Source organism: Macrotis lagotis, chromosome 1 (genome assembly GCF_037893015.1).
Source record: "Macrotis lagotis isolate mMagLag1 chromosome 1, bilby.v1.9.chrom.fasta, whole genome shotgun sequence".
Classification (NCBI taxonomy): Eukaryota; Metazoa; Chordata; class Mammalia; order Peramelemorphia; family Peramelidae; genus Macrotis; species Macrotis lagotis.
This window is the reverse complement of record NC_133658.1, coordinates 243,439,818-243,456,548: the sequence shown is the minus strand read 5'-3', so window position 1 is coordinate 243,456,548 and position 16,731 is coordinate 243,439,818. Positions and strand designations below refer to the sequence as shown.

Here is a 16,731-nt window from a genome sequence, read left to right as displayed (position 1 = left end):
CTGGCATATAATAAGTGCTTAATAAATGTTTATTTTCCCACTCCTTTCTAGAGAGCTCTCACTTCTTTCATTATCTATCCTCACTTTGGCTACTCTGGCCCCTTATTCTCTGATTCATGATTTTTTGAATTATTTGGTCTATCTCTATTTTCTGTATTCAAGATTTCCAAGGTATCTATTCTAGGCTCTCCTCTTTGTAGTTGCTGCCTTTGTCTTGTAGAATTACCCCGAGGATTTCCCTTTTCCATTGTGCCTAACTCCCATAATAATGTCAATTGCCACCAGTGTCAGAGAGAACACTGTCCCATGGTAGACCCATTCCCTACCACATGTTTAATTATACAACCTACAACTGATTTATACCATCCTGTGGTTACAATTTCTTCTCCCTTCTGCCTCCCCCCCACCACATACACATTTGCCTTAAAATCATCTTCAGAGGTCCATACACTACCATTCTCTCAGGTGCTATTTACTCTCTCCCACTCCTCGCCACCCTGAGGTAGGTTAAATGGACTTAATAAGCTACAGATCATCTAACCAAGCCTTGAATAAAGTGCCCCCCCATCTCTCTTCACCCATTGAAACATCCTTCAATTAACTACCTACCTCACCAACAAAGCAAAACCACTTTCTTTCCTTGTTCATCTATCCCCCCCCTTCATTCTCACCTAATCCTCTGTACACTCTTCTCTTTCTGAGACACAAGGGTAAGTTTCTACTCATTGCTAGCCCTTGATTTGATCCTAGCATAACACTCCCTCTTTTCTATCCCCGTTCTCCCTCCTCCACTTTCCTGTACCCTCCTTTGTTGTACTGTAGCCCACAAACATTTATTCATTTGTAGGCACGTATCACCAATTTTTGTCCAAAATGCCCCTGCCTCCTCTTCACTGTTATCTCCATGACATCTGCCCCCTCTAGCTCCTTATGTTTATTGAAAGAGAAATCTCTTAATGGTTTCTCTGCTGTTCCTTTGTATTTGAAGTTCTTTCTCCTGTTGGCTTGTAGAATTTGTTGTTTTGTTAAATTTAACAACCATGTTCCTTGGAGTTTATAGCCTTGGTTTTTTTTTCCTGGAGGTTATGGATGGATTTTTTTAAATTGGTGTTTCTTTCTCCACGTTCAAAGTTCTGGACAATTCTTTTATTATGGCATCAAGACTTTTTGGTTTCTCATGCTTCGCTGGCTTTCCAATCCTTAATGCTGTGCCTTTGCAACCTGTATTTGAGTTTAGCTGTTTTACTTGGATAATGATCATACTTTAAAAGATATATTGTTTTTGCTTTTATTATTTTTCTCTTTTGTTTATTTGGTGAGACATGACCATTACAGATTCCATTTTTTCTAATCTGCATATAATTTTTGTTGTGCAAAACATTTTGTTCTCATAAGTCTCATTTCTCTTTTGAATCATTCAGGAAGAGTGTGTTGTAGGTTTCATGATCTTCCATTCCACAGCGTCTTCTATTTCTTCAGTTGTGGGATCATTTTCCTTTTTTTTTTATAGTATTCATTATAGATGCTTGTTCTAATTTACTAAATCTGGAGACCACAATTCCTTCTGTTGTTAATATTTTCCTTGTTGATTTGTCTTTTTATGTTCAACACTTTCCCCCACCTCACTTTATATATCCTCTTATGTTGTAATGTGATTCTACAAAGGAAGCTTTTTAAAGTTGTCCCCAGGTTCTTTCCATAATGCCTCCTCTCTGCCACTGTTAACTCTACCAGATTTTTGCCTTCAGTCCTATATCCTTGTGTACATTGGTTTTCTTTTCACTATTTCTATTATTGACCTTGTTTGTTGCATTTATGCTGTTTGTAATGTTTTAGAGGCTATTAATCTCTATTTTATTTTTGCAAGGCAATGGGGTTAAGTGACTTGCCCAAGGCCACACAGCTAGGTAATTATTAAGTGTCTGAGACTGGATTTGAACCCAGGTCCTCCTGACCCCAGGACCAGTGTTCTATTCACTGTGCCACCTAGCTGTCCCCAATTAATCTCTTCAGTTCTGGTCCTTTTTACCTATGAATGTTTCAAATTCTTTTTTTTATTATTGAACATTCATCTTTATTTTTAAGCTCAGATTTGCAGAATTGTACCTTGGGCTGCATCCTGTGCACCAGTGCTTTTCAGAACACATTTTGTTCTCTTCTTTTTCAGGGAATCTTGCATTATTTGAAAGCACTTTCCTTTGTATTTGATGTTCTTTCTAGTGCTGGTTTTCCAAACCTTTTGTTTCTGAAGTGAATTGTTAAATTTAACTATTATATGTCTTGAAGTTTGCAGCCTTGGCTTTTTTTTTCCTGGAGGCAGTCAGTAGTTCTGGTTAATTCTATTTTATTATATTTTTTGTTATGGTGTAAAGGTTTATTGACTGGTGTTTTTTGATTTTTGATTTTCTTCTTTATTTCTTTCTTTTGACTTTATCCTTCCTTGGTTTAGGTGTTAGGATCATAATCTAATAAAAGGATTTTAAGTTTTTTCCTCAAGTTTTGAAAATAATTTCTTATTATTACTTGGTCTTTAAAAGTTTACTATATTAAGTATTTTGTATTTTTGTAAATGATCCCCTTAATTGAATTTTTAGTATTGGTGACATGTAGCTTTTTTTTCTGACATATAACTTTAATAGATTCTGATAATTTTTTTTAAAGTTTCTGTTTGGGATGTCAGTTTTTATTTTCTTGTTTCTTTCCCTCTTTTTTTTTAATCAAATTGATTAAAAGTTTATCCACTTTTTTAGTCATTTCAAAGAACCAGTTTTTAGTTCTTTAGTTTTTCTTGTTTTCAGTTTATTTCTCCTATAATATTAAATATTTCTTCTGTTATACTTCTTTTGAATTTACTAATTAGAGTTCTAATTTTTAAATTGCATATTTGCTTCTTTGATTCTGTTTTTGGGTTATGTTAAGATTTTAAGAGATTTTTTTTCTCTGCTTTATTAGTATCTCAGAAATTTTAACATGATGGTATTATTGCAGGAGCAAAATAAACTGTTTATACATTTTCCCCTCTTTCATTTTCAAATTGTGAATATTAAGTCAGAAAAATGAAAAAAAATGCAAGTAAATAAGGTAGTTATGCATCAGAATCTTCTTCAAGGAAGAAAAATCTATTAATTTCATCCTAATCATTTTACATACTGGAATCAGGGGACCTCTGAAGTCCCTTCTTCTACTCTACTTCTGTGATTCTATAATTATATTACCTGAGTTTGAACTTCAAAGGTCAAGTGCTTTTGACAAGCCACTTCACCTCTCTAGCCCTTTGTTTCCTCATGTTTAAACATGAATGGACTAATTGATCAACTCCCAAGATGCACTTCACATAGACCCAAAAGCATGTGAACTTGAAGTGAAATAATGCATACAGATTATTATCTTTAAAGTTGTCAAAATTGTATTGCTAGAGAGAAAATGAAAAAGTGTCCAGTTTTCTGAGTTATTTCCTGAAAACATTTGTGCTTCAGAGAAACAGCACAAAACAAAGAAAAGAAAATGAAACATGAATTGATTGTTGCAGCCACTTATGTAATGAATACTTTAAAATTCAAGTAATTTAAAATTACTTTAAAAAATACTTACCAATCACAATTGAGGCAATGCTTTTATTTTCTTCAAAATGACTACTTGAGAGACTTCTTTCTTGCATCATAAAATAATCACCATACCTCCCTCTATGTTGGTTCTCTAGAGACCTATTTTAGAGAAGAGAAATCTCCTAAGAGAAACTTTCATATAAAATGTGTACTAGAAGTAGAGCAGAGAAATTAGAATCTTGTTTGCTGGTCTGAAGATGATTCATAGCAACTCAGAACTGGTATTGTTTTACCTGCTTTTTAATTGGCCTCTACAGAATTCTATAAATCCTTTTTTTATTATTTCAAAACTAGCAATTCTCTGACTTTTGTTCTCACTACATTTAAAAATCGTATGGATTTTTTACATTATAATCAATTATATGTGCCTAAAGTCAAATTACTGCTGGGAAAAACTAGTTAAACTTTAGTGATGATTAACATTGGTAAAATTATGCCATACTGCTTTTCTTTTTTCTTTTTTTTTTTTTTTGTTTGGCACCCATAAATCATCAAGGTTTTAGTATTTGAAAAATAAAAACCTTTGTGCTTTGGTCTCTTGTAATTGGTTTGAGTCCTTAATTGCAGTTAAATATTTAACATAGAAATATTTAGAAAGAATATGAATTTATTTAAAATACAGAATTATCAATGTTTGTTTTTATAGTATAGTTCACTTAAATGAGAAATTTCACAAAATAGAACTTTATCTTATCTGGTTCTTTATTCTCTGGATTTCTTATTATCAGGACCACTTTGCTAAGTAAATTTACAGAGTTTCTGTGATACCTTTCCAAGTAGAGATGTAAATTGGGTGTGGCTTGTGAACTGTTTTCCTTACTGAATTAATGGTATTTCTAAGAGACTCTTGTGAAATTTTGATTGAATTATTGAGGCCTCTATAAGTCTCCAAACTGTGTAAAGGTTGTCAAAGTGAAGAAGATTTTGTAAGTGCAGTGTTTATGATTCCTTAGACTTCAATTAGAAATGCAATTGATAGTTATCTCTTGAAGCTTTACTTAAATTTCTGATCAGTATTTCATCAGGCTTAAATATGGTGAAGCTTCCTCCTTTGAAATCAGATTTTTAGGAAGTTATAACTGCTTTTAATAATCAGTTTAGTTATAGTTAGATTATACCACCGATTTTATTGCTAACAACAATAACAATTTACATTTGTATAGAAGTGCTTTCCATGCTTTGATGCTTAAGGCATGCCCTAGGTTAATTAGTATGTTACCTTCAGTTTTAAAAATAAATTTATTGTATACTTGCTGAAGGTCTCATGAATAATATGGGTTAGAATTGGGACTGGAGTATAGGTCTTTTGATTTATAGTCCAGTGTTCTTTTCCATTGCATCATACTGCAGCAAACTTGCAGTACCACAATTAGCCCTTCAAGGCAAAGACAGAAATCATAGGTTCCATGATTTCTGGTTCTACTAATTAATAAAAAATTTTTCAAAAAGATAATTATAGAACAACAAAGAACACAATCACTTCTTTTGCTATCTCCTACCTCCTTTTTTTGTTAACCAGTGGATTGTCCCTTCTCTACTCTGTCAATCAGATATCTTCAGGTATTTCTACATTATTTGCTAGATGGTTGTTTATCTCATATTCAGGATTGTAATATTGCAACCAAACATGTTAATTTGATTTTAGATTGCATTAAGAATACAAAGTGTTCAGCAGTAGAAAGGTGATATTTCTCCTATAGCTACTCTGATCTTACTATATCTATGTTATTGTTAATAATTCAGTCACATACTCATGATTAGGATGATGATGATGGGGTATTATCAGTCAGTTAAAAGAGATTGACTCTGAAGAAAATTGGATGTGAGAAGGGGAAGTTTATTTTTATTGTCTAGTATTTGGAGGTCACTAATGTGGAAATATTGGACTTGGGTTACTCTTGGCCTCTGAAGGTACAACTGGGAAGAAATAATTGGATATTACTGAGGCAGATGTTGGTTTGATGCAGTACAAAGATCTTAGTGGTGAGAACTGTTCAAAAGGAAAAATGGGATGTCTTTGTAATAGTGTACCCTTGTTGAATTAGTTCAAGCAGACACTAGATTACCATTTGTTATTCAAGAGTTTTTTATATAGGTTTTTTTATATCATTAATCAACCATTTGCTTCTCTCAGTTGCTGATATTCTGTGATTCTCTTAGCATAATTTCTTCCTTTTCCTTAAGATCCAAATTTAAAAAAAAACTTTCAGATCATTTGGTGTGTGGCCACTGATCTTGAAATCATCTAATTATCTTCTAGGCTCTTTCCCTTTCACCCCCACCCCCTCTTAAAAATGTGGGGTTTGACTTTGACCTATTGATTTCTTTTGGCTGTAAATTCTATTGTTACTTAATAAATATTTATTGAATAACATAAGTACTGTGATAGTTGCTGTAGGGAATACTTACTTTCAGATTGCTTATTGACTTTTGGGATGGAAGATAAGATTTTCATGCCTAAAAAAATTTGGTGACAAAAAATTTTGGTGAAATTTTGACAACTTTTGTGATAGAAAAGTACAAAAATAAAAAACTGTATTGACTTGAAGTAAAACTTGACGGATAAGATAGGCCTCATACTGGGTCTAGATGGATAAATAGAATTTGGATCTAAGAAGAGAGGATGTTCTTGTTGAAGCTCCTTAAAAAAATCGTTCTCTTATCCGTCCCTTCTCTCTTGCTTTACATCATCATGTAAGCTTTTTTTGCCATCTTTTTAGACTATTGCCAGTAGCCTCATTAGTCTCTTCATGGAGATCTTTCTGTTTTCTAGTTTGTGTTTATAATTTTTCCTACCTATAAATTAGTCTTCCTCACTTACAAAGGAAGATTATATGACTTTATTTCACATTATTTTCTTCCATATACTTTAGGCCAAGGATTCTTAAACTGTGTACTCCAAGAAAATCTTAGAATTTTAATTAAAAATTTTTATTTTATATCTATAACTATTTCCTTTGTAAGCCTGTATATTTCATTTTGTGCATTTAAAACATTCTGAGAAGTAGTCAGTAGGCTTTACCAGATTGTCAAAGGGGTCCTTGATTTATTTAATTGACCTGGACATGACTTTTTAATCAGTACATGACTTTTTCTACCTTCAAGGCATGCTCTCTAATGGAAATTCTTCTGGTTGTTCTTTTCCTTAGTAAATTCAGCCAATATTTATTTGTGTTTACTTATTTATTTAAGTTTTTTCAAGGCAATGGGGTTAAGTGACTTGCCCAAGGCCACACAGCTAGGTGATTATTACATGACTGAGGCTGGATTTGAACTCAGGTCCTCCTGACTCCAGGGCTGGTGCTCTATCCACTGTGCCACTCCCGTGATAGTTCTTAACCCTAAAAGAAAGAAAAAACAAAGCAGCTGTACTTTTATATATATTCTAAATGAATGTATAAAAAGAAGTAAGTGCTATAGGAGTTTAAGAGGCAGCAATTTGACCTGGATTCTCATTGGGGTAGTAAAGAATGTTTTGGCAGAAACAGATTTATTGCAGTTAAGTAGGTTCCCAATTATAATTAGAAGTTATAATTTAGTAGATTTGTCCAGTATTTGCATATTAAAACTTTTATTTTCAGGAAATTGGCACTTGACCATTGTATGGTGGCATAATCTCAATTTATGGGTTGAGATTGATAAAATATATTTTTTAAAATTTTTGTTTAATCAGTATTGCAAAAAAAATAGATCTTAAATAAATTCTGATTTCCTAATCCTTCTTCTGCTTCTCTGAGAGAACTGATGATGGTGTCAGTTGGGATATAATAATTCTTTGGAGTTTATTCTTTGGAAAATAATCTTTATTCTTGCTTTAAAGACAAGAGAACAGAATTCAGCAAGTGTTCCTTTGGGCTTGTTTTAGTTTTTGAATTATGTGTTCATGACTCAATTACTGCTTCTTACTTTTTTATGATTTCAATTACAGATTCACTCTTTAAAATTTAGAAAGATTGCAGTAAGAGATACCCTTGCCAAATTATAGAGTGATTGAAGAATAGGAACAAATAATAGGATAGTTTTTACAATAAACTTCCAACTTTTGTCTTTGCAGTTCTAACTAAAAGATATATGACTTTAAGCATCTAAAAATTAATATACTATTGTAATTTATAAATAAAATAAGTTATTAAAGTAATTTAAATTAGATTAATTTAAAAATGATTTTAGTTTATTTTCCAATTAAGTTATAGACCTATAAAAGAAACTTTTTATTTTTACATATTTTATAGAGATTGAAATACTAACAAAATATCAGTTTATGAACTTCAGGTTAAGAATACCTAGTTTAGGGGGCAGCTAGATGGTGCAGTCACTAGAGCACCGACCTTGTAGTCAGGAGTTCAAATATGGCCTCAGATGCTTACTAATTATGTAGCTGTGTGATTTTGGGCAAGTCACTTTACCCCATTGCCTTGCCAAAACCTAAACCCCCCCCCCCCCCCCAAAAGAATACCCTAGTTTAGAAGATGGTACCCTTGTTCATAAATAGCTTATATACTCCAAATCCCTTTCACTCGGTCCCAAAGTTTTGCTAAAGTGTGTATACTTGATCAATCTGAATTAGATGCTATATTTTTTCATCATTTCCTTTCTTCCAGTTTGACATTATTTTAGAATCTTAACATTGGAAGAATTATAGGAGAGGATCTGGATTATCCTAATCAAATTCTACTTGGGTAGAGGCCAACTATCACAGTTAAATACTACCTCCTTGAGGGCATGGAGTGTTAGTGTGTTTTATATCTCTTGCATATTGGCAATTCATTTGGACAGGATGGTTTGAAGAGGAAAGAGATGATAAGGATGAAAACAAATTAGAAGATTATTAAAATAGTTCAACTAGTAAAGAAAGCTTTAGTTATGGTGGTAGCCAAATAATTGAAGCAAGGGACTAATTTAGGATAGATGCTTAAATGTTTTTGCCCTTGATTCTCGAATAAGACAATAACATCAGGGAGATGATACCATGACATGCACATGAATTAGATTTGAGTGAGGAAGTACCATGCCAAGTCAACAGTCTCATTTTCACCTTTTTCCAGAGCCATCTGGGTCCATTGGTCAGATATGAATGAAGATAACTGGAGATGACCCTGGATGCCAGGCAGGCAGGGTTAAGTGACTTGGCCCAAGGTCACAGAAATAATAAGTGTCAAATGTCTGAGGCTGGATTTGGCTTCCTGTCCTCCTGACTCCAAGGCCAGTGCTCTAAACAATGGACATCTTAGCCACGCTTAAGTATTTAAAAGTTACATATTTGTTGACTGATGTAAAATATTGAAGTTGAGTTTTGAAATGGACCTTATCCTTTGTGGTCCAATCCTCTTATTTTATAAGTGATAATACTAAAATATTTATCCGTTAAATGACATGACCAGGTCTACACAGTTATCCTTTGTTCTTGCTGTTTACCTGAACTTCCCTGGAATGACCTTTTCACCATTTAGTGACCTTTCCCCATAGACCCAGTGCAACTGTCTATGTGAATGCCTTCTTTGCCTATTTCAGAACACATCTTATTTTTCTAATAAATTTTGGTAAATTGTCTTCTTTCATTTAGATATATCTGAGTGCAAGACACTTGTGCTGAATGCTAAGTGCTTTATATGTGTCTATTTAATCTCAAAGATTAACTTTAAGTCCTTTAGGTTAGGGGCTAATGCTAATACAATTGTTGTTTTATGTAGCACTAGTACTGTGCAAAACATAAATTAAGTGATTAGTAAATACTTGTTGATTGACCAGAAATCATTATCAATTTCATTATCAATTATCAATTTATGAGCATAAGAAGACAAAAAGATGAAGTCAATCCTTACCTTCAAAGATCTTTATTATGTCTGTGGAAAAAACATACACATATTAAGTACAAACAAAACACATACATAGTAATTGTGGGAGTGCCAACTGGGGATATCAGATTAGGTGTGCTATAGGAAATGTTATTTGAATTGAGCCTTTAAAGGAACAAGTGATTCTTACAAGTGAAGGTGAGGAGGCAAAGAATACCAAACATGAGGACCAGCCTATATAAAATGTGGAAGTAGGAGCTGTAATATTACATTCTGTGGTAGGGGCTGGAGAGAACAGCATGTTGGGGTTAGAAGTTAGGTCTAAAAAGTAGATCAGTTAGACAGGACTATAAGGTGTTTTCATTGGGAAGGAATATATACCAAGGAATATATACCAATATATACCAAGTACAGAAAAATGGGTTGTAGCTAGACTGTGAAGGATTTTAAATTCTAAACAGATGAGTTTGTATTTTATATTGGAGACAATAAAGAACCTCTAGGAAGTTCCACATTTATATATCATTCCCTTTTGACTCTTGATTGGTCTCCAGTTCTACATTTAAAGTTCCAAAGATAACTTAAACTCAACATGTTCTTATGACAGAAGCATAAAAATAAATTGATTTGGACTCAGATTAATCAGTCGTTGATAGTTGATGAGTTATTAAAGAAAGCTAGGAATTTTTGGATATATTCTGGAGAACAACCATATTATCACTTTCTTTAAAAATGTTTTTTAGCTGAACTTGACATGTACCAGCATGTCTAAGAAGGAGATTGACATGACATCTTTGGGAATTTCATTTGAACAGTTCTGCATAGAATTGTTTAAAGAGGAAGGAAATGGCAAGCAACTAAAGGGCTATGATGTAGTTCATTTCTTATGGAAAACCTGAATTAGGGAGGTAGCTAAATGATTGGACCAAAGAACAATTAAGGATATACAGTAGAAGTAGAATTAAACAATATTTTACTATCTATATATTAAGGATGAGTGGAAAGAATAGATGAAGATTCAAAGGTTACAGGCCTGGTTGACTAGGAGGTGCTATTCTTTATAAATATAGTGATATTGGGGGGTATTATGAATTTTTGAGGAAAGATTAGATTGTTTTAGATATGCTCAATTTCAAGTATCTTGGGTACCTGAGCCCAGAAGAACCTAACTCACAAGTTGTGATGATAAAATGAGGAAATAGTTGTAAAATGCTTTTCAAACCATAAAATACCATCTAAAGTTTGATTTATCTATTTCTTATAAAAATGTAAATAAGATTACTGTAGAGTAGCTAATATAATAGTGCTTCAAATCCTGAGTCAATAAACATAGGTCTATGTTTTACCTGAATAGTAGGATGAATAGATCCATCCTCCAACGATTAGAGATTGGGGGTTTATTTGTTTTTTTATTTTATTTTTTATTATTTTTTTAAGGTTTTTGCAAGGCAATGGAGGTTAAGTTGCTTGCCCAAGGCCACACAGCTAGGTAATTATTAAGTGTTTGTTGCTGGATTTGAACTCAGGTACTCCTGACTCCAGGGCCGGTGCTCTATCCACTGTGCCGCCTAGCCTACCCGGAACCTGGGTGTCTTTAGGAATACCTTGTAGGGTTATTTGAATAAGGGCTATTTGAAAGAGGATTACTTAATGGGAATCTTTATTAGCTGCTTTCTATTATTACTTTGACATATCTCAGCCTTGAATAATGAACTTTCCTTCATCTACTTTAGTTATTAAGTTTTTAGGAATACTTTGCAATTGAATCTATTGACTGTGCTTTTGTGTATTTTTACTCCCTGATATTTTGTGCATTTTCTAGTTATTTAAATGAATTTTTTTTCTATTATTGCCTCTTTGATTTTATTATATAAGAATGCTGTTGAGTGAATTTTTGTGAGTGAATTTTGTAGCCTGCAACTTTGAGATTACTTATATCTCTTCATTGATTTGTTGATTTTCAAGAACTTTTTAAGGAAATCATCAGCCAATAGTGATAGTTTTGTATCTTTTTGTCTGTATTGATGTCTTTATTTTTCATATCGATACTTTCTGCCATATTTCTACAACTCCATTAGATAATACGAGGGAGAATCGACATCTCTGATTTATTTTTGTATTTTGGAGGAAAGTTTCTAGTGTATGGTCATCCCTTTGCATGTGATTGCTCCTTGTTTTAAAGTAGATGCTTTTGTCATAGTAAAAAAAATCCTTTGTGCTAAAACTTAAAAGTAAAAGTAAAAATTTATCTTATAGTTTGTCAAAGGCCATTTCTGTTTTTACTGAGATTACTTTTTGGATGATTTTTAATGCTTTTTAATATAACTGATCATACTGATTATGTTTTTGTTGAATTATTCTTGCATCCCAGGTATAAATCCAACTCAGTTATGAGGAAAGCTTTGTTGGATAAATTGTAATCTGACAAGATTTTATTTTATAAAAATTTTAAATTTAGATTAATAGGTAGGCTGTCAGACATGTCTACACAGTGAACTCCAATGAGTCTCAATTATCTTCAGGATCATTTACAGTGTATTTATTTTGAATGTACATTGTCAGTTGCATGCTGTTCCCCCCCATTAAAATGTGATCATCTTAAAAGCAGAGGTCTCTATTTTTACCTTTCTTTGTATCCTTTAGGATGGGGTAATAAGTTAACATAGTGGATTGAGTATGGGGCCTGGAGTGAGGATGATCTGAGTTCAAATCCACTTCTGACACTTACTAGCTATATGAGCTTGAACAAGTCACCTAACCTCATTTGCCCCAGTTTTCTCATTTGTATAATGAGTACAATAGCACCTCCCTGCCAGGGTTGTTGTGAGAATCAAATGAGATCATAATTATAAAGTACTTGGCACTGTATATGTATGGTTGTTGACAGAAAAAAATATTCATCCACAAAACTAGATCTTAAACCAGTGTTTGAAAAATATAGTTTGGCTAATATCTACTTTTTTTTTTGTTATATTTCCATTTGTTTCATTTGCTTTTTCAGTTGGGCTCAAATAAAGAGAGTTCACAGATTAGAACTCTCTCTGGAAGACATCTTTCCTCCATTCCTTGGGAGTATTTCAGTTGACCTAAACTGTTCTGCATACTCATTATGAACAAAGAAGTCTCCCTGGTATGTATTATAAATCTCTATTTTGAAGATCCTTTTATTTTATAGTGGGAAAAGAATTGATGACTTCTTGATGATTGCCCTAATTAATAAGTAAATAAATAACAAATTCCTTTCAGCTAAGAAATTGCAATGCATTAGTAATAGAGGAGGCATTTTTCTCAAATGAGGACACAAAAATATAGTCCTTTTGTAAAGCCTTACTTTTTATTCCTGAATTTGAGATAATCTGGAGAATTTGGCATATATGGTCATAGTAATTGTTAAATAGCTATGAAATATGCAATTTGATACTTAAGATTTATGGAGATGTATTTTAGGTAACTTGTAAGAATTTTTATGCAAAAATGGACTCAAAATATTATAGTTCACCTTAAAAAGATAGTATATTTAGAATCAGAGGCCTAGATTTTGACTTCTCTTGGGACTTATTATCATGGGTGTGACCTTGTGACAGTCACTTAACTCTCTGGATTTCAGTTTTATTTTTATAGGAAACAGATCAATTGAATTGGATGACTTCTGAGGCATCTTCTAGTCCTTTATCTATGATTCTGGATATGGATGTGGATATATGAAATCATCATGCATAGTGATAGTAACTTTGAAACTAGAAAGAAAATATTTTTAGGAAAAACTGGAGAGTCATTGAGTCCAAAAATTTCTTTACATCCATCTCATTCTGACCTAGGTTAAGTTACCCATTATGTGCATAATGTTGAACTTATGAAGACTGCAGGAATAGAAGAAATGGCCTTCATCCATCTGGAGCTTACAAATTAAAAAAAAATTGAAATAGGTGCAAAATACACTAAAAATATACATCAATTTAATATAACAGGCTAAATAGATGATTCTTGATGGGACAAAATATATGTAGTAACCAATGAACTTAATCATTGGAAACTTTCTGGAAGTGTAAAAGTGAACTTTTTAGATTGGTAAGGAAGACAGACATTATATGTCATGTGTGGGTCAAAGCCATTTATTGTTTGAGTTCCCATATTATTTTTTATAAAATCCAAGCTCCTTGAGGGTAGATTTTGCTCTTTTTTTCTTTTTTGGCCTTAATTTCCCTAGGACCTAACACAATGATTGTATATAATCATCAGAACTTAATAAATGCTTATTGATTTGAATGCAAACAAATAGATTGGTTGAGGTTCAGAGTATGTATTTAGAGGCAAAAATGGGTTTGGTGATATTGAGTGTTTAGCCAAAGTCTTGACAGAAGAGCTAGAGTTACAAAGAAATTCGAGAAATCCAGTTTTGCCCACTTTACAATTGACTCCTCAATTCTCATCAATTTTTAGAACAAAACTAGTTTTAAATAGAGGGTTTTTGTTAGACATGGTTAGACTAATTTAAACATCATTTAGTGTCTACAGGATAAAAGATATAAAGAAAGATTATAAGCTAACATTATTGGTTTTTATTTGATAGGCAAATGAAGTTACTAAACACTATGATTATTAAAAGCTTGGAGGTCAAAGGAGTCATTAAAATGAAAGATTATGTATCAAGAAAAAAATCTTACAGAACAGAATTTTGAGTCTTAAATTCATCTGCACCAAAAACAATAGTAACAAAAATATCCAGGCAATGTGTTCTTGAAATTGGATTATAGGTTAATAATCAACACATTGTAATCTTATCTTTGATTCATCCTCTGCTTTACTAGTTATTCACATCTGTTTTTCACGCTCTAAAATGGATTTTTTTTCTTTCCACTTTTTGCTTTCCACAAAATTAATGGTATTAACATCTGGAAAACTTTCTCAGGACTATTTGATTTATTTTTGAGATTAACTAAGCAGGCAGGAGTTTAAAAAAATCTTCAATGAATCATGTAACAACATCAAGTCTACCTAAATTACTTAGGCAAAAGACAGATGAAAATTCTGACAACAGTATTTAGAATCAATGCTAATATGTCAGGCAAGTCTCTTCAGTTTGGGGGCAAAATTTATTTATTTTTTTCTTTTTAGGTTTTTGCAAAGCAAATGGGGTTAAGTGGCTTGCCGAAGGCCTCACAGCTACGTAATTATTAAGTGTCTGAGGCTGGATTTGATCTCAGGTCCTCCTGACTCCAGGGCCAGTGCTCTATCCTCTACACCCTGGCTGCACCCAGGGGCAAAATTTATAATTGTAAAAAAGAAGATCTTTGCATTGACTTTGTCATTTGTGTTTTTGTCATGCATTTAAAAATAATTGAATATATTAACACATATAAGAATTGACGGTGAGGTAACTGTTTTGAATGAAATTTGACTTTCATTTTCTCTTCAGAAAATTGTTTATGACCACTCAATGTGAAAAAAATAAAAAAAGAAATTATTACAAGAAATAATAACACACGTTACACTATATTAATTTTGCATATACCTTTATATGTCTCCCTAGATCATAAACTACTTGAATAGAGAGCATTTCATATTTATCAATAACCCTAGTGGGTAGTTTGACTGACAGATCAAGGCTTTAACCATATAGACACACATACATGCACATACATAAATACTTTCATGTGTTTGTGTATGTGAATATTTATATCTATATATCTATATATATATACATACACACAGGTAGCAATCAAGTATTAAAAATTATATTATGAATTATAAAATGATTCTTATTCTTTCCTCTTTCTTGCTCCCTTCCCCCCCCTCACTTCCATATTTAAGTGTTTATATATTGATTTTTTTTAAATATCCCTTTTTATCTTTTTTTTAACCATTTTTTTTGAACCTGAATCTTAATAAGACTTTTTATTACTACATTCAGTTTTATATCATGGAACATTGACATAAGGTCTTTACATGACTTTACATGAATATTAGCTATAATTTAAGGTTATTTAAAAGTTGTGTAAACTTCTGTGTCTCTAGGTGATTATTTTGTATTTTATACCTTTTACTTCACTGGTTTTTTTTGTCACCTTACAAGGCTAAAGATCAATTCTGACAATTTTCTTTTTTCTTTTGAGCATGTGCATTCATTTATTCTGCATTGCACAATAAAATTTGAAAATATGTGAAGGATTGAAGGTTAAAAGAAGGTCTACTTTTTTTACATGCCAAGCAGGTATAAAAGCCTTTTAGGAATCCATTTCTTATATCTGGTAGATTATTTTATTGTTTACTATCTATTTCCTTTGCTGTTTTTTTTTCCAAGTTTTTTTATTTGACCTTTACCCATTTTGTTGTTAAGCACCTGAACCAAAGTGTGGGGGGATGGAGAAGATTTGAAAATCAGATCTTTTAATTTTCTTATGCTTTAAGTAATTCCTACTGTTAGGCTTAAATGGGGGAAGTTAAAAGTTATTGCTAATATAAAGTTTTGTTTTATAACTTGTGAAATTCATTCGACCATGCCTTTTCCCTTTATATAAGATTAGATAATTGAATATGACCTGTAGTTTTGAGATTTAAAATCTGCAAATAGCAAATAGTTTTTTTCCTCCTTCATTTCCCAACATGAATTGCTCATTTTGAATGGGTATTTTAAGTATTTATGAACTTGATCTACCTTTTCACAGTGGTTTTTTAATTAAAGAGATTGGAAGCTTTTAAAGACTGTCTGTTGAATTCAACCTGATATGGATGTGTTTTTAAAATGTAATTATGGCAGTAATATCTTAGTTAAGTGTAATAGGTATCCCAGATGATTCACTGCTGTTCAATGGCTGAGGTAATATGCATTTAATTATCAGTCAAATGGTAAGAGATTCAAATAGAAGAGCCATCTCAGAACCTTTTGGTAGTGGTGTGTTTTTTGGTCTTTTTTTTTTTTTTTGCAAGGCAATGGGGTTAAGTGGCTTGCCCAGGGCCACACAGCTAGGTAATTATTAAGTGTCTGAGGCCTGATTTGAACTTAGGTACTCCTGACTCCAGGGCCGGTGCTCTATTCACTGCATCACCTAGCCACCCTCTGTAGTGGTATTAGAGAAATTATGCATTGAATTTATTACACTTAACTTCAGCGAAGGAGTGAGATAAAACATCAACAGCATGGTATTCATCTGTTTTTTAGCTTAAAAACAATACTCTAATTGGATTCCTCTGTAAGAAATTATTGTTTTTTTTAAGTCTTGAAAAGATTTATAATGTTCTATTTTTCCTTCTGGACTTATTGTATATGTAATCAGTTTTGCACTCAAACTTTCAAGGCTGGTTAATTGCTAGTTATTTGTAAAATGAGGATA

General features: G+C 32.4%; 1 protein-coding gene across 10 annotated transcripts in view; it reads left to right on the top strand.

The window, feature by feature from the left end:
• NCOA1 (nuclear receptor coactivator 1) overlaps positions 1-16,731 on the top strand; it is a 216,921-nt gene that overhangs the window by 50,156 nt on the left and 150,034 nt on the right. For 8 of the 10 annotated variants that reach the window (XM_074209970.1, XM_074209969.1, XM_074209974.1 and 5 more), the window contains one exon: positions 12,402-12,530. The exons of the other annotated variants lie outside the window; for them this stretch is intronic. The gene's annotated coding sequence lies outside the window, so the exon portion shown is untranslated. The remainder of the gene's footprint in view (positions 1-12,401; positions 12,531-16,731) is intronic. 10 annotated transcript variants of the gene reach the window in all.